The 15,513-nt window shown below is 53.4% G+C and overlaps 9 non-coding genes across 9 annotated transcripts; all 9 read left to right on the top strand.

Moving 5' to 3' along the window:
- The first annotated feature begins 1,692 nt into the window (after window positions 1-1,692).
- Window positions 1,693-1,764, top strand: TRNAQ-CUG (transfer RNA glutamine (anticodon CUG)). Its single transcript has one exon. It is a non-coding gene; the product is annotated as a tRNA-Gln (tRNA).
- Window positions 1,765-1,998: 234 nt separating this feature from the next.
- On the top strand, window positions 1,999-2,070 carry TRNAD-GUC (transfer RNA aspartic acid (anticodon GUC)). Its single transcript has one exon. It is a non-coding gene; the product is annotated as a tRNA-Asp (tRNA).
- Window positions 2,071-5,977: 3,907 nt separating this feature from the next.
- Window positions 5,978-6,049, top strand: TRNAQ-CUG (transfer RNA glutamine (anticodon CUG)). Its single transcript has one exon. It is a non-coding gene; the product is annotated as a tRNA-Gln (tRNA).
- Window positions 6,050-6,283: 234 nt separating this feature from the next.
- Window positions 6,284-6,355, top strand: TRNAD-GUC (transfer RNA aspartic acid (anticodon GUC)). The gene has a single exon. It is a non-coding gene; the product is annotated as a tRNA-Asp (tRNA).
- A 1,765-nt stretch (window positions 6,356-8,120) lies between these two features.
- Window positions 8,121-8,192, top strand: TRNAQ-CUG (transfer RNA glutamine (anticodon CUG)). The gene has a single exon. It is a non-coding gene; the product is annotated as a tRNA-Gln (tRNA).
- Window positions 8,193-8,426: 234 nt separating this feature from the next.
- On the top strand, window positions 8,427-8,498 carry TRNAD-GUC (transfer RNA aspartic acid (anticodon GUC)). Its single transcript has one exon. It is a non-coding gene; the product is annotated as a tRNA-Asp (tRNA).
- Window positions 8,499-12,405: 3,907 nt separating this feature from the next.
- On the top strand, window positions 12,406-12,477 carry TRNAQ-CUG (transfer RNA glutamine (anticodon CUG)). Its single transcript has one exon. It is a non-coding gene; the product is annotated as a tRNA-Gln (tRNA).
- A 234-nt stretch (window positions 12,478-12,711) lies between these two features.
- On the top strand, window positions 12,712-12,783 carry TRNAD-GUC (transfer RNA aspartic acid (anticodon GUC)). Its single transcript has one exon. It is a non-coding gene; the product is annotated as a tRNA-Asp (tRNA).
- A 1,765-nt stretch (window positions 12,784-14,548) lies between these two features.
- Window positions 14,549-14,620, top strand: TRNAQ-CUG (transfer RNA glutamine (anticodon CUG)). Its single transcript has one exon. It is a non-coding gene; the product is annotated as a tRNA-Gln (tRNA).
- Window positions 14,621-15,513: the final 893 nt, after the last annotated feature.

Below are 15,513 nucleotides of genomic sequence, written 5' to 3' on the forward strand. Positions count from 1 at the left end.
TTGAAGGAGAAAACGCTCACATTCGCAGCACATGGCAATTACAGAAGTTCATCGGATGGCCACCCAGCTCGACACCAAGTGGCACGGCTTTCTGGACCAAGTCAAGCTTTCAACTTCGCAGGACCTGGCCGCTTCACACCATCTGTGGAATCTTCCGCTGGGGTGTGTACTTCTCCCACTTCCACGCCTCTTCCAAGTTCTCAACACCTTTCATCTCTACTTCTCCACAGTCATTGCCAGCAGCCCATTTTCGACCCACAGACCTTGATTTCCTCTTCTCCCATTGCTCGCTCTCGAGACTCTGCGCCTTTGCTTCCACCAGCTCTGGACCTCCTCCGTCATGTACACTTCCTGCACCCATGTCCTGAAAACACTACATCTGCAGGCACGCAGATTGAAAGGCGTAGGCGAGTGAGCCCAGTGTGCTCTTTAGCCGATCATTAATGCCCTCCTAAAAGCCCACCACCAGGCCAACATACAGCAGAGTATGCAGCAGATTCATTGCTTTGGCCTCGGGGAGGGTCTTTTTGACTCTCTCTACCCCCCCTCCCCGGTGTGCAACACGTTCTAGAGTTGGTCTCCGGTTACAATCTATTAAGATTCCAGTTTTTGCACGCTCAACCCTAATGGGAAGTCCTTGGGCCTCCTCCCCTTCTCTGATCATCTCCAGTCATCCCGTTTGCTAAGGCCTTCATAAGGAATTTGTCCCACGCAGAGCATTCCCTTTCCCCAGCTGGGGCCTGTCTTTGGTGCTGGAGGTTCCCTCTGGTTCCCAGTTTCACCCAGTGGCAACCTGTTTACTACTGAACCTCACGCTCCAAGCCGTCTTCCATATAGCTATTACTACGCTTCAAAGAGTCTTGGGAAAGAGCTTTGGGCGGTAACAAACCATAGCTGTGCTTTCTGCCTGATCGGGTGACTCTTCGCCCTGGTGCCTCATGGCACCTCGAAAGTTTCATCATCTTTTCCTGTTCATCAAGTCTCGATGTAACCTACCTCTTTCCGGATCGCTCTTTCGAAAAATCACCAGGCCCCTGATGAAGGAGATATCCCGAAGGGCTTGGGTTCAAGCAACCGAAAGTCCAAGCGCTAGAAAAAGTGTGCTCGTGATCCTTGCTGGAGTGGAAAAGGATCATGCAGCCTGTGCCACAACCATAGTCGCCTGGTGAGACAAAACAATGCAGAGAGAGTGAAAAAAAAAATCAAAAGGACTTGAGGTTCCGGGAAAAGAGCCATTGCCAGAAGAGGGGTGGCATCATCCTGGGCGGCCTTCCTGTAAGGGCTCGCCTGAAGCCACAGGCAAGGCACCCGCCTGGCCTCCTTATGCTTGACTGGCGCGTGGACCTGGCACTCCTCCCAAGGGTGGAATTTGCGAGAAGCGTTTTGCAAGAAGCCCTTACCACTAGATGAATCGATTGTTGTGACGCCCACCCCTGTCTTGCTGCTTGGGCCATCCCATGTCTACTTCTGCCATGAATGCCCCAGGAAAAGGAGGAAATGATTTGCTGTACTTTTAGCTTTCCCGGTACCTTCGCATGGGAAATTGCCGCCCCTTCATTGACCAAGAGATGGCGATCGACGGTGTAGGGAAAAGATTATAGGAGAGTGGGTCCTAGGGGGGTTAAGGGGGAGTGAGCGTTAGCTACAGGCATAGCGAGGCACAAGAAAAGCGAGAAAGATCCTCGTTCCAGGGGTTCCATGGTGTAACGGTCAGCACTCTGGACTCTGAATCCAGCGATCCGAGTTCAAATCTCGGTGGGACCTTCTTTGCCGAGCCGCCGTTGATTTGAGCCTGGCGACTTGACTTGTCTATTACTGGCGGAAAGGCCAGTGATAGCGGAAGCCGCCCACAAGGCGGATGCCGTGCGAACGAGGCCCGTTGCAAGGGTGATGTCCGGCCGACTGCAAGGCAAACTGAGGAGGCCCACAGCTCTATTGAAAGAGAAGCTGTGCAGCCGTATGTACTTTGGCCAGGAGCAGGTGCTCTGCACCAACTGGTCCTCGTTAGTATAGTGGTGAGTATCCCCGCCTGTCACGCGGGAGACCGGGGTTCGATTCCCCGACGGGGAGGCCGGCTTTTCATTTTCTACCCACCTACCCCCACACTCCTCTGCCTCCGCTCAGCTTAACTCCTTGGATGGTCTTTGAACGAGAAAACGCTCACATTCGCAGCACATGGCAATTACAGAAGTTCATCGGATGGCCACCCAGCTCGACACCAAGTGGCACGGCTTTCTGGACCAAGTCAAGCTTTCAACTTCGCAGGACCTGGCCGCTTCACACCATCTGTGGAATCTTCCGCTGGGGTGCGTACTTCTCCCACTTCCACGCCTCTTCCAAGTTCTCAACACCTTTCATCTCTACTTCTCCACAGTCATTGCCAGCAGACCATTTTCGACCCACAGACCTTGATTTCCTCTTCTCCCATTGCTCGCTCTCGAGACTCTGCGCCTTTGCTTCCACCAGCTCTGGACCTCCTCCGTCATGTACACTTCCTGCACCCATGTCCTGAAAACACTACATCTGCAGGCACGCAGATTGAAAGGCGTAGGCGAGTGAGCCCAGTGTGCTCTTTAGCCGATCATTAATGCCCTCCTAAAAGCCCACCACCAGGCCAACATACAGCAGAGTATGCAGCAGATTCATTGCTTTGGCCTCGGGGAGGGTTTTTTTGACTCTCTCTACCCCCCCTCCCCGGTGTGCAACACGTTCTAGAGTTGGTCTCCGGTTACAATCTATTAAGATTCCAGTTTTTGCACGCTCAACCCTAATGGGAAGACCTTGGGCCTCCTCCCCTTCTCTGATCATCTCCAGTCATCCCGTTTGCTAAGGCCTTCATAAGGAATTTGTCCCACGCAGAGCATTACCTTTCCCCAGCTGGGGCCTGTCTTTGGTGCTGGAGGTTCCCTCTGGTTCCCAGTTTCACCCAGTGGCAACCTGTTTACTACTGAACCTCACGCTCCAAGCCGTCTTCCATATAGCTATTACTACGCTTCAAAGAGTCTTGGGAAAGAGCTTTGGGCGGTAACAAACCATAGCTGTGCTTTCTGCCTGATCGGGTGACTCTTCGCCCTGGTGCCTCATGGCACCTCGAAAGTTTCATCATCTTTTCCTGTTCATCAAGTCTCGATGTGACCTACCTCTTTCCGGATCGCTCTTTCGAAAAATCACCAGGCCCCTGATGAAGGAGATATCCCGAAGGGCTTGGGTTCAAGCAACCGAAAGTCCAAGCGCTAGAAAAAGTGTGCTCGTGATCCTTGCTGGAGTGGAAAAGGATCATGCAGCCTGTGCCACAACCATAGTCGCCTGGTGAGACAAAACAATGCAGAGAGCGTGAAAAAAAAAATCAAAAGGACTTGAGGTTCCGGGAAAAGAGCCATTGCCAGAAGAGGGGTGGCATCATCCTGGGCGGCCTTCCTGTAAGGGCTCGCCTGAAGCCACAGGCAAGGCACCCGCCTGGCCTCCTTATGCTTGACTGGCGCGTGGACCTGGCACTCCTCCCAAGGGTGGAATTTGCGAGAAGCGTTTTGCAAGAAGCCCTTACCACTAGATGAATCGATTGTTGTGACGCCCACCCCTGTCTTGCTGCTTGGGCCATCCCATGTCTACTTCTGCCATGAATGCCCCAGGAAAAGGAGGAAATGATTTGCTGTACTTTTAGCTTTCCCGGTACCTTCGCATGGGAAATTGCCGCCCCTTCATTGACCAAGAGATGGCGATCGACGGTGTAGGGAAAAGATTATAGGAGAGTCGGTCCTAGGGGGTTAAGGGGGAGTGAGCGTTAGCTACAGGCATAGCGAGGCACAAGAAAAGCGAGAAAGATCCTCGTTCCAGGGGTTCCGTGGTGTAACGGTCAGCACTCTGGACTCTGAATCCAGCGATCCGAGTTCAAATCTCGTTGGGACCTTCTTTGCCGAGCCGCCGTTGATTTGAGCCTGGCGACTTGACTTGTCTATTACTGGCGGAAAGGCCAGTGATAGCGGAAGCCGCCCACAAGGCGGATGCCGTGCGAACGAGGCCCGTTGCAAGGGTGATGTCCGGCCGACTGCAAGGCAAACTGAGGAGGCCCACAGCTCTATTGAAAGAGAAGCTGTGCAGCCGTATGTACTTTGGCCAGGAGCAGGTGTTCTGCACCAACTGGTCCTCGTTAGTATAGTGGTGAGTATCCCCGCCTGTCACGCGGGAGACCTGGGTTCGATTCCCCGACGGGGAGGCCTGCTTTTCTTTTCTACCCACCTACCCCCACACTCCTCTGCCTCCGCTCAGCTTAACTCCTTGGATGGTCTTTGAAGGAGAAAACGCTCACATTCGCAGCACATGGCAATAACAGAAGTTCATCGGATGGCCACCCAGCTCGACACCAAGTGGCACGGCTTTCTGGACCAAGTCAAGCTTTCAACTTCGCAGGACCTGGCCGCTTCACACCATCTGTGGAATCTTCCGCTGGGGTGCGTACTTCTCCCACTTCCACGCCTCTTCCAAGTTCTCAACACCTTTCATCTCTACTTCTCCACAGTCATTGCCAGCAGACCATTTTCGACCCACAGACCTTGATTTCCTCTTCTCCCATTGCTCGCTCTCGAGACTCTGCGCCTTTGCTTCCACCAGCTCTGGACCTCCTCCGTCATGTACACTTCCTGCACCCATGTCCTGAAAACACTACATCTGCAGGCACGCAGATTGAAAGGCGTAGGCGAGTGAGCCCAGTGTGCTCTTTAGCCGATCATTAATGCCCTCCTAAAAGCCCACCACCAGGCCAACATACAGCAGAGTATGCAGCAGATTCATTGCTTTGGCCTCGGGGAGGGTCTTTTTGACTCTCTCTACCCCCCCTCCCCGGTGTGCAACACGTTCTAGAGTTGGTCTCCGGTTACAATCTATTAAGATTCCAGTTTTTGCACGCTCAACCCTAATGGGAAGTCCTTGGGCCTCCTCCCCTTCTCTGATCATCTCCAGTCATCCCGTTTGCTAAGGCCTTCATAAGGAATTTGTCCCACGCAGAGCATTCCCTTTCCCCAGCTGGGGCCTGTCTTTGGTGCTTTAGGTTCCCTCTGGTTCCCAGTTTCACCCAGTGGCAACCTGTTTACTACTGAACCTCACGCTCCAAGCCGTCTTCCATATAGCTATTACTACGCTTCAAAGAGTCTTGGGAAAGAGCTTTGGGCGGTAACAAACCATAGCTGTGCTTTCTGCCTGATCGGGTGACTCTTCGCCCTGGTGCCTCATGGCACCTCGAAAGTTTCATCATCTTTTCCTGTTCATCAAGTCTCGATGTGACCTACCTCTTTCCGGATCGCTCTTTCGAAAAATCACCAGGCCCCTGATGAAGGAGATATCCCGAAGGGCTTGGGTTCAAGCAACCGAAAGTCCAAGCGCTAGAAAAAGTGTGCTCGTGATCCTTGCTGGAGTGGAAAAGGATCATGCAGCCTGTGCCACAACCATAGTCGCCTGGTGAGACAAAACAATGCAGAGAGCGTGAAAAAAAAAATCAAAAGGACTTGAGGTTCCGGGAAAAGAGCCATTGCCAGAAGAGGGGTGGCATCATCCTGGGCGGCCTTCCTGTAAGGGCTCGCCTGAAGCCACAGGCAAGGCACCCGCCTGGCCTCCTTATGCTTGACTGGCGCGTGGACCTGGCACTCCTCCCAAGGGTGGAATTTGCGAGAAGCGTTTTGCAAGAAGCCCTTACCACTAGATGAATCGATTGTTGTGACGCCCACCCCTGTCTTGCTGCTTGGGCCATCCCATGTCTACTTCTGCCATGAATGCCCCAGGAAAAGGAGGAAATGATTTGCTGTACTTTTAGCTTTCCCGGTACCTTCGCATGGGAAATTGCCGCCCCTTCATTGACCAAGAGATGGCGATCGACGGTGTAGGGAAAAGATTATAGGAGAGTCGGTCCTAGGGGGTTAAGGGGGAGTGAGCGTTAGCTACAGGCATAGCGAGGCACAAGAAAAGCGAGAAAGATCCTCTTTCCAGGGGTTCCATGGTGTAACGGTCAGCACTCTGGACTCTGAATCCAGCGATCCGAGTTCAAATCTCGGTGGGACCTTCTTTGCCGAGCCGCCGTTGATTTGAGCCTGGCGACTTGACTTGTCTATTACTGGCGGAAAGGCCAGTGATAGCGGAAGCCGCCCACAAGGCGGATGCCGTGCGAACGAGGCCCGTTGCAAGGGTGATGTCCGGCCGACTGCAAGGCAAACTGAGGAGGCCCACAGCTCTATTGAAAGAGAAGCTGTGCAGCCGTATGTACTTTGGCCAGGAGCAGGTGCTCTGCACCAACTGGTCCTCGTTAGTATAGTGGTGAGTATCCCCGCCTGTCACGCGGGAGACCGGGGTTCGATTCCCCGACGGGGAGGCCGGTTTTTCTTTTCTACCCACCTACCCCCACACTCCTCTGCCTCCGCTCAGCTTAACTCCTTGGATGGTCTTTGAACGAGAAAACACTCACATTCGCAGCACATGGCAATTACAGAAGTTCATCGGATGGCCACCCAGCTCGACACCAAGTGGCACGGCTTTCTGGACCAAGTCAAGCTTTCAACTTCGCAGGACCTGGCCGCTTCACACCATCTGTGGAATCTTCCGCTGGGGTGCGTACTTCTCCCACTTCCACGCCTCTTCCAAGTTCTCAACACCTTTCATCTCTACTTCTCCACAGTCATTGCCAGCAGCCCATTTTCGACCCACAGACCTTGATTTCCTCTTCTCCCATTGCTCGCTCTCGAGACTCTGCGCCTTTGCTTCCACCAGCTCTGGACCTCCTCCGTCATGTACACTTCCTGCACCCATGTCCTGAAAACACTACATCTGCAGGCACGCAGATTGAAAGGCGTAGGCGAGTGAGCCCAGTGTGCTCTTTAGCCGATCATTAATGCCCTCCTAAAAGCCCACCACCAGGCCAACATACAGCAGAGTATGCAGCAGATTCATTGCTTTGGCCTCGGGGAGGGTCTTTTTGACTCTCTCTACCCCCCCTCCCCGGTGTGCAACACGTTCTAGAGTTGGTCTCCGGTTACAATCTATTAAGATTCCAGTTTTTGCACGCTCAACCCTAATGGGAAGTCCTTGGGCCTCCTCCCCTTCTCTGATCATCTCCAGTCATCCCGTTTGCTAAGGCCTTCATAAGGAATTTGTCCCACGCAGAGCATTCCCTTTCCCCAGCTGGGGCCTGTCTTTGGTGCTGGAGGTTCCCTCTGGTTCCCAGTTTCACCCAGTGGCAACCTGTTTACTACTGAACCTCACGCTCCAAGCCGTCTTCCATATAGCTATTAGTACGCTTCAAAGAGTCTTGGGAAAGAGCTTTGGGCGGTAACAAACCATAGCTGTGCTTTCTGCCTGATCGGGTGACTCTTCGCCCTGGTGCCTCATGGCACCTCGAAAGTTTCATCATCTTTTCCTGTTCATCAAGTCTCGATGTAACCTACCTCTTTCCGGATCGCTCTTTCGAAAAATCACCAGGCTCCTGATGAAGGAGATATCCCGAAGGGCTTGGGTTCAAGCAACCGAAAGTCCAAGCGCTAGAAAAAGTGTGCTCGTGATCCTTGCTGGAGTGGAAAAGGATCATGCAGCCTGTGCCACAACCATAGTCGCCTGGTGAGACAAAACAATGCAGAGAGCGTGAAAAAAAAAATCAAAAGGACTTGAGGTTCCGGGAAAAGAGCCATTGCCAGAAGAGGGGTGGCATCATCCTGGGCGGCCTTCCTGTAAGGGCTCGCCTGAAGCCACAGGCAAGGCACCCGCCTGGCCTCCTTATGCTTGACTGGCGCGTGGACCTGGCACTCCTCCCAAGGGTGGAATTTGCGAGAAGCGTTTTGCAAGAAGCCCTTACCACTAGATGAATCGATTGTTGTGACGCCCACCCCTGTCTTGCTGCTTGGGCCATCCCATGTCTACTTCTGCCATGAATGCCCCAGGAAAAGGAGGAAATGATTTGCTGTACTTTTAGCTTTCCCGGTACCTTCGCATGGGAAATTGCCGCCCCTTCATTGACCAAGAGATGGCGATCGACGGTGTAGGGAAAAGATTATAGGAGAGTCGGTCCTAGGGGGGTTAAGGGGGAGTGAGCGTTAGCTACAGGCATAGCGAGGCACAAGAAAAGCGAGAAAGATCCTCGTTCCAGGGGTTCCATGGTGTAACGGTCAGCACTCTGGACTCTGAATCCAGCGATCCGAGTTCAAATCTCGGTGGGACCTTCTTTGCCGAGCCGCCGTTGATTTGAGCCTGGCGACTTGACTTGTCTATTACTGGCGGAAAGGCCAGTGATAGCGGAAGCCGCCCACAAGGCGGATGCCGTGCGAACGAGGCCCGTTGCAAGGGTGATGTCCGGCCGACTGCAAGGCAAACTGAGGAGGCCCACAGCTCTATTGAAAGAGAAGCTGTGCAGCCGTATGTACTTTGGCCAGGAGCAGGTGCTCTGCACCAACTGGTCCTCGTTAGTATAGTGGTGAGTATCCCCGCCTGTCACGCGGGAGACCGGGGTTCGATTCCCCGACGGGGAGGCCGGCTTTTCATTTTCTACCCACCTACCCCCACACTCCTCTGCCTCCGCTCAGCTTAACTCCTTGGATGGTCTTTGAACGAGAAAACGCTCACATTCGCAGCACATGGCAATTACAGAAGTTCATCGGATGGCCACCCAGCTCGACACCAAGTGGCACGGCTTTCTGGACCAAGTCAAGCTTTCAACTTCGCAGGACCTGGCCGCTTCACACCATCTGTGGAATCTTCCGCTGGGGTGCGTACTTCTCCCACTTCCACGCCTCTTCCAAGTTCTCAACACCTTTCATCTCTACTTCTCCACAGTCATTGCCAGCAGACCATTTTCGACCCACAGACCTTGATTTCCTCTTCTCCCATTGCTCGCTCTCGAGACTCTGCGCCTTTGCTTCCACCAGCTCTGGACCTCCTCCGTCATGTACACTTCCTGCACCCATGTCCTGAAAACACTACATCTGCAGGCACGCAGATTGAAAGGCGTAGGCGAGTGAGCCCAGTGTGCTCTTTAGCCGATCATTAATGCCCTCCTAAAAGCCCACCACCAGGCCAACATACAGCAGAGTATGCAGCAGATTCATTGCTTTGGCCTCGGGGAGGGTTTTTTTGACTCTCTCTACCCCCCCTCCCCGGTGTGCAACACGTTCTAGAGTTGGTCTCCGGTTACAATCTATTAAGATTCCAGTTTTTGCACGCTCAACCCTAATGGGAAGACCTTGGGCCTCCTCCCCTTCTCTGATCATCTCCAGTCATCCCGTTTGCTAAGGCCTTCATAAGGAATTTGTCCCACGCAGAGCATTACCTTTCCCCAGCTGGGGCCTGTCTTTGGTGCTGGAGGTTCCCTCTGGTTCCCAGTTTCACCCAGTGGCAACCTGTTTACTACTGAACCTCACGCTCCAAGCCGTCTTCCATATAGCTATTACTACGCTTCAAAGAGTCTTGGGAAAGAGCTTTGGGCGGTAACAAACCATAGCTGTGCTTTCTGCCTGATCGGGTGACTCTTCGCCCTGGTGCCTCATGGCACCTCGAAAGTTTCATCATCTTTTCCTGTTCATCAAGTCTCGATGTGACCTACCTCTTTCCGGATCGCTCTTTCGAAAAATCACCAGGCCCCTGATGAAGGAGATATCCCGAAGGGCTTGGGTTCAAGCAACCGAAAGTCCAAGCGCTAGAAAAAGTGTGCTCGTGATCCTTGCTGGAGTGGAAAAGGATCATGCAGCCTGTGCCACAACCATAGTCGCCTGGTGAGACAAAACAATGCAGAGAGCGTGAAAAAAAAAATCAAAAGGACTTGAGGTTCCGGGAAAAGAGCCATTGCCAGAAGAGGGGTGGCATCATCCTGGGCGGCCTTCCTGTAAGGGCTCGCCTGAAGCCACAGGCAAGGCACCCGCCTGGCCTCCTTATGCTTGACTGGCGCGTGGACCTGGCACTCCTCCCAAGGGTGGAATTTGCGAGAAGCGTTTTGCAAGAAGCCCTTACCACTAGATGAATCGATTGTTGTGACGCCCACCCCTGTCTTGCTGCTTGGGCCATCCCATGTCTACTTCTGCCATGAATGCCCCAGGAAAAGGAGGAAATGATTTGCTGTACTTTTAGCTTTCCCGGTACCTTCGCATGGGAAATTGCCGCCCCTTCATTGACCAAGAGATGGCGATCGACGGTGTAGGGAAAAGATTATAGGAGAGTCGGTCCTAGGGGGTTAAGGGGGAGTGAGCGTTAGCTACAGGCATAGCGAGGCACAAGAAAAGCGAGAAAGATCCTCGTTCCAGGGGTTCCGTGGTGTAACGGTCAGCACTCTGGACTCTGAATCCAGCGATCCGAGTTCAAATCTCGTTGGGACCTTCTTTGCCGAGCCGCCGTTGATTTGAGCCTGGCGACTTGACTTGTCTATTACTGGCGGAAAGGCCAGTGATAGCGGAAGCCGCCCACAAGGCGGATGCCGTGCGAACGAGGCCCGTTGCAAGGGTGATGTCCGGCCGACTGCAAGGCAAACTGAGGAGGCCCACAGCTCTATTGAAAGAGAAGCTGTGCAGCCGTATGTACTTTGGCCAGGAGCAGGTGTTCTGCACCAACTGGTCCTCGTTAGTATAGTGGTGAGTATCCCCGCCTGTCACGCGGGAGACCTGGGTTCGATTCCCCGACGGGGAGGCCTGCTTTTCTTTTCTACCCACCTACCCCCACACTCCTCTGCCTCCGCTCAGCTTAACTCCTTGGATGGTCTTTGAAGGAGAAAACGCTCACATTCGCAGCACATGGCAATAACAGAAGTTCATCGGATGGCCACCCAGCTCGACACCAAGTGGCACGGCTTTCTGGACCAAGTCAAGCTTTCAACTTCGCAGGACCTGGCCGCTTCACACCATCTGTGGAATCTTCCGCTGGGGTGCGTACTTCTCCCACTTCCACGCCTCTTCCAAGTTCTCAACACCTTTCATCTCTACTTCTCCACAGTCATTGCCAGCAGACCATTTTCGACCCACAGACCTTGATTTCCTCTTCTCCCATTGCTCGCTCTCGAGACTCTGCGCCTTTGCTTCCACCAGCTCTGGACCTCCTCCGTCATGTACACTTCCTGCACCCATGTCCTGAAAACACTACATCTGCAGGCACGCAGATTGAAAGGCGTAGGCGAGTGAGCCCAGTGTGCTCTTTAGCCGATCATTAATGCCCTCCTAAAAGCCCACCACCAGGCCAACATACAGCAGAGTATGCAGCAGATTCATTGCTTTGGCCTCGGGGAGGGTCTTTTTGACTCTCTCTACCCCCCCTCCCCGGTGTGCAACACGTTCTAGAGTTGGTCTCCGGTTACAATCTATTAAGATTCCAGTTTTTGCACGCTCAACCCTAATGGGAAGTCCTTGGGCCTCCTCCCCTTCTCTGATCATCTCCAGTCATCCCGTTTGCTAAGGCCTTCATAAGGAATTTGTCCCACGCAGAGCATTCCCTTTCCCCAGCTGGGGCCTGTCTTTGGTGCTTTAGGTTCCCTCTGGTTCCCAGTTTCACCCAGTGGCAACCTGTTTACTACTGAACCTCACGCTCCAAGCCGTCTTCCATATAGCTATTACTACGCTTCAAAGAGTCTTGGGAAAGAGCTTTGGGCGGTAACAAACCATAGCTGTGCTTTCTGCCTGATCGGGTGACTCTTCGCCCTGGTGCCTCATGGCACCTCGAAAGTTTCATCATCTTTTCCTGTTCATCAAGTCTCGATGTGACCTACCTCTTTCCGGATCGCTCTTTCGAAAAATCACCAGGCCCCTGATGAAGGAGATATCCCGAAGGGCTTGGGTTCAAGCAACCGAAAGTCCAAGCGCTAGAAAAAGTGTGCTCGTGATCCTTGCTGGAGTGGAAAAGGATCATGCAGCCTGTGCCACAACCATAGTCGCCTGGTGAGACAAAACAATGCAGAGAGCGTGAAAAAAAAAATCAAAAGGACTTGAGGTTCCGGGAAAAGAGCCATTGCCAGAAGAGGGGTGGCATCATCCTGGGCGGCCTTCCTGTAAGGGCTCGCCTGAAGCCACAGGCAAGGCACCCGCCTGGCCTCCTTATGCTTGACTGGCGCGTGGACCTGGCACTCCTCCCAAGGGTGGAATTTGCGAGAAGCGTTTTGCAAGAAGCCCTTACCACTAGATGAATCGATTGTTGTGACGCCCACCCCTGTCTTGCTGCTTGGGCCATCCCATGTCTACTTCTGCCATGAATGCCCCAGGAAAAGGAGGAAATGATTTGCTGTACTTTTAGCTTTCCCGGTACCTTCGCATGGGAAATTGCCGCCCCTTCATTGACCAAGAGATGGCGATCGACGGTGTAGGGAAAAGATTATAGGAGAGTCGGTCCTAGGGGGTTAAGGGGGAGTGAGCGTTAGCTACAGGCATAGCGAGGCACAAGAAAAGCGAGAAAGATCCTCTTTCCAGGGGTTCCATGGTGTAACGGTCAGCACTCTGGACTCTGAATCCAGCGATCCGAGTTCAAATCTCGGTGGGACCTTCTTTGCCGAGCCGCCGTTGATTTGAGCCTGGCGACTTGACTTGTCTATTACTGGCGGAAAGGCCAGTGATAGCGGAAGCCGCCCACAAGGCGGATGCCGTGCGAACGAGGCCCGTTGCAAGGGTGATGTCCGGCCGACTGCAAGGCAAACTGAGGAGGCCCACAGCTCTATTGAAAGAGAAGCTGTGCAGCCGTATGTACTTTGGCCAGGAGCAGGTGCTCTGCACCAACTGGTCCTCGTTAGTATAGTGGTGAGTATCCCCGCCTGTCACGCGGGAGACCGGGGTTCGATTCCCCGACGGGGAGGCCGGTTTTTCTTTTCTACCCACCTACCCCCACACTCCTCTGCCTCCGCTCAGCTTAACTCCTTGGATGGTCTTTGAACGAGAAAACACTCACATTCGCAGCACATGGCAATTACAGAAGTTCATCGGATGGCCACCCAGCTCGACACCAAGTGGCACGGCTTTCTGGACCAAGTCAAGCTTTCAACTTCGCAGGACCTGGCCGCTTCACACCATCTGTGGAATCTTCCGCTGGGGTGCGTACTTCTCCCACTTCCACGCCTCTTCCAAGTTCTCAACACCTTTCATCTCTACTTCTCCACAGTCATTGCCAGCAGCCCATTTTCGACCCACAGACCTTGATTTCCTCTTCTCCCATTGCTCGCTCTCGAGACTCTGCGCCTTTGCTTCCACCAGCTCTGGACCTCCTCCGTCATGTACACTTCCTGCACCCATGTCCTGAAAACACTACATCTGCAGGCACGCAGATTGAAAGGCGTAGGCGAGTGAGCCCAGTGTGCTCTTTAGCCGATCATTAATGCCCTCCTAAAAGCCCACCACCAGGCCAACATACAGCAGAGTATGCAGCAGATTCATTGCTTTGGCCTCGGGGAGGGTCTTTTTGACTCTCTCTACCCCCCCTCCCCGGTGTGCAACACGTTCTAGAGTTGGTCTCCGGTTACAATCTATTAAGATTCCAGTTTTTGCACGCTCAACCCTAATGGGAAGTCCTTGGGCCTCCTCCCCTTCTCTGATCATCTCCAGTCATCCCGTTTGCTAAGGCCTTCATAAGGAATTTGTCCCACGCAGAGCATTCCCTTTCCCCAGCTGGGGCCTGTCTTTGGTGCTGGAGGTTCCCTCTGGTTCCCAGTTTCACCCAGTGGCAACCTGTTTACTACTGAACCTCACGCTCCAAGCCGTCTTCCATATAGCTATTAGTACGCTTCAAAGAGTCTTGGGAAAGAGCTTTGGGCGGTAACAAACCATAGCTGTGCTTTCTGCCTGATCGGGTGACTCTTCGCCCTGGTGCCTCATGGCACCTCGAAAGTTTCATCATCTTTTCCTGTTCATCAAGTCTCGATGTAACCTACCTCTTTCCGGATCGCTCTTTCGAAAAATCACCAGGCCCCTGATGAAGGAGATATCCCGAAGGGCTTGGGTTCAAGCAACCGAAAGTCCAAGCGCTAGAAAAAGTGTGCTCGTGATCCTTGCTGGAGTGGAAAAGGATCATGCAGCCTGTGCCACAACCATAGTCGCCTGGTGAGACAAAACAATGCAGAGAGCGTGAAAAAAAAAATCAAAAGGACTTGAGGTTCCGGGAAAAGAGCCATTGCCAGAAGAGGGGTGGCATCATCCTGGGCGGCCTTCCTGTAAGGGCTCGCCTGAAGCCACAGGCAAGGCACCCGCCTGGCCTCCTTATGCTTGACTGGCGCGTGGACCTGGCACTCCTCCCAAGGGTGGAATTTGCGAGAAGCGTTTTGCAAGAAGCCCTTACCACTAGATGAATCGATTGTTGTGACGCCCACCCCTGTCTTGCTGCTTGGGCCATCCCATGTCTACTTCTGCCATGAATGCCCCAGGAAAAGGAGGAAATGATTTGCTGTACTTTTAGCTTTCCCGGTACCTTCGCATGGGAAATTGCCGCCCCTTCATTGACCAAGAGATGGCGATCGACGGTGTAGGGAAAAGATTATAGGAGAGTCGGTCCTAGGGGGGTTAAGGGGGAGTGAGCGTTAGCTACAGGCATAGCGAGGCACAAGAAAAGCGAGAAAGATCCTCGTTCCAGGGGTTCCATGGTGTAACGGTCAGCACTCTGGACTCTGAATCCAGCGATCCGAGTTCAAATCTCGGTGGGACCTTCTTTGCCGAGCCGCCGTTGATTTGAGCCTGGCGACTTGACTTGTCTATTACTGGCGGAAAGGCCAGTGATAGCGGAAGCCGCCCACAAGGCGGATGCCGTGCGAACGAGGCCTGTTGCAAGGGTGATGTCCGGCCGACTGCAAGGCAAACTGAGGAGGCCCACAGCTCTATTGAAAGAGAAGCTGTGCAGCCGTATGTACTTTGGCCAGGAGCAGGTGCTCTGCACCAACTGGTCCTCGTTAGTATAGTGGTGAGTATCCCCGCCTGTCACGCGGGAGACCGGGGTTCGATTCCCCTACGGGGAGGACGGCTTTTCTTTTCTACCCACCTACCCCCACACTCCTCTGCCTCCGCTCAGCTTAACTCCTTGGATGGTCTTTGAAGGAGAAAACGCTCACATTCGCAGCACATGGCAATTACAGAAGTTCATCGGATGGCCACCCAGCTCGACACCAAGTGGCACGGCTTTCTGGACCAAGTCAAGCTTTCAACTTCGCAGGACCTGGCCGCTTCACACCATCTGTGGAATCTTCCGCTGGGGTGCGTACTTCTCCCACTTCCACGCCTCTTCCAAGTTCTCAACACCTTTCATCTCTACTTCTCCACAGTCATTGCCAGCAGCCCATTTTCGACCCACAGACCTTGATTTCCTCTTCTCCCATTGCTCGCTCTCGAGACTCTGCGCCTTTGCTTCCACCAGCTCTGGACCTCCTCCGTCATGTACACTTCCTGCACCCATGTCCTGAAAACACTACATCTGCAGGCACGCAGATTGAAAGGCGTAGGCGAGTGAGCCCAGTGTGCTCTTTAGCCGATCATTAATGCCCTCCTAAAAGCCCACCACCAGGCCAACATACAGCAGAGTATGCAGCAGATTCATTGCTTTGGCCTC

Source organism: Staurois parvus, unplaced genomic scaffold, assembly GCF_062004578.1.
Source record: "Staurois parvus isolate SC_StPar_1 unplaced genomic scaffold, SC_StPar_1.0 ptg000126l, whole genome shotgun sequence".
NCBI classification, from domain to species: domain Eukaryota; kingdom Metazoa; phylum Chordata; class Amphibia; order Anura; family Ranidae; genus Staurois; species Staurois parvus.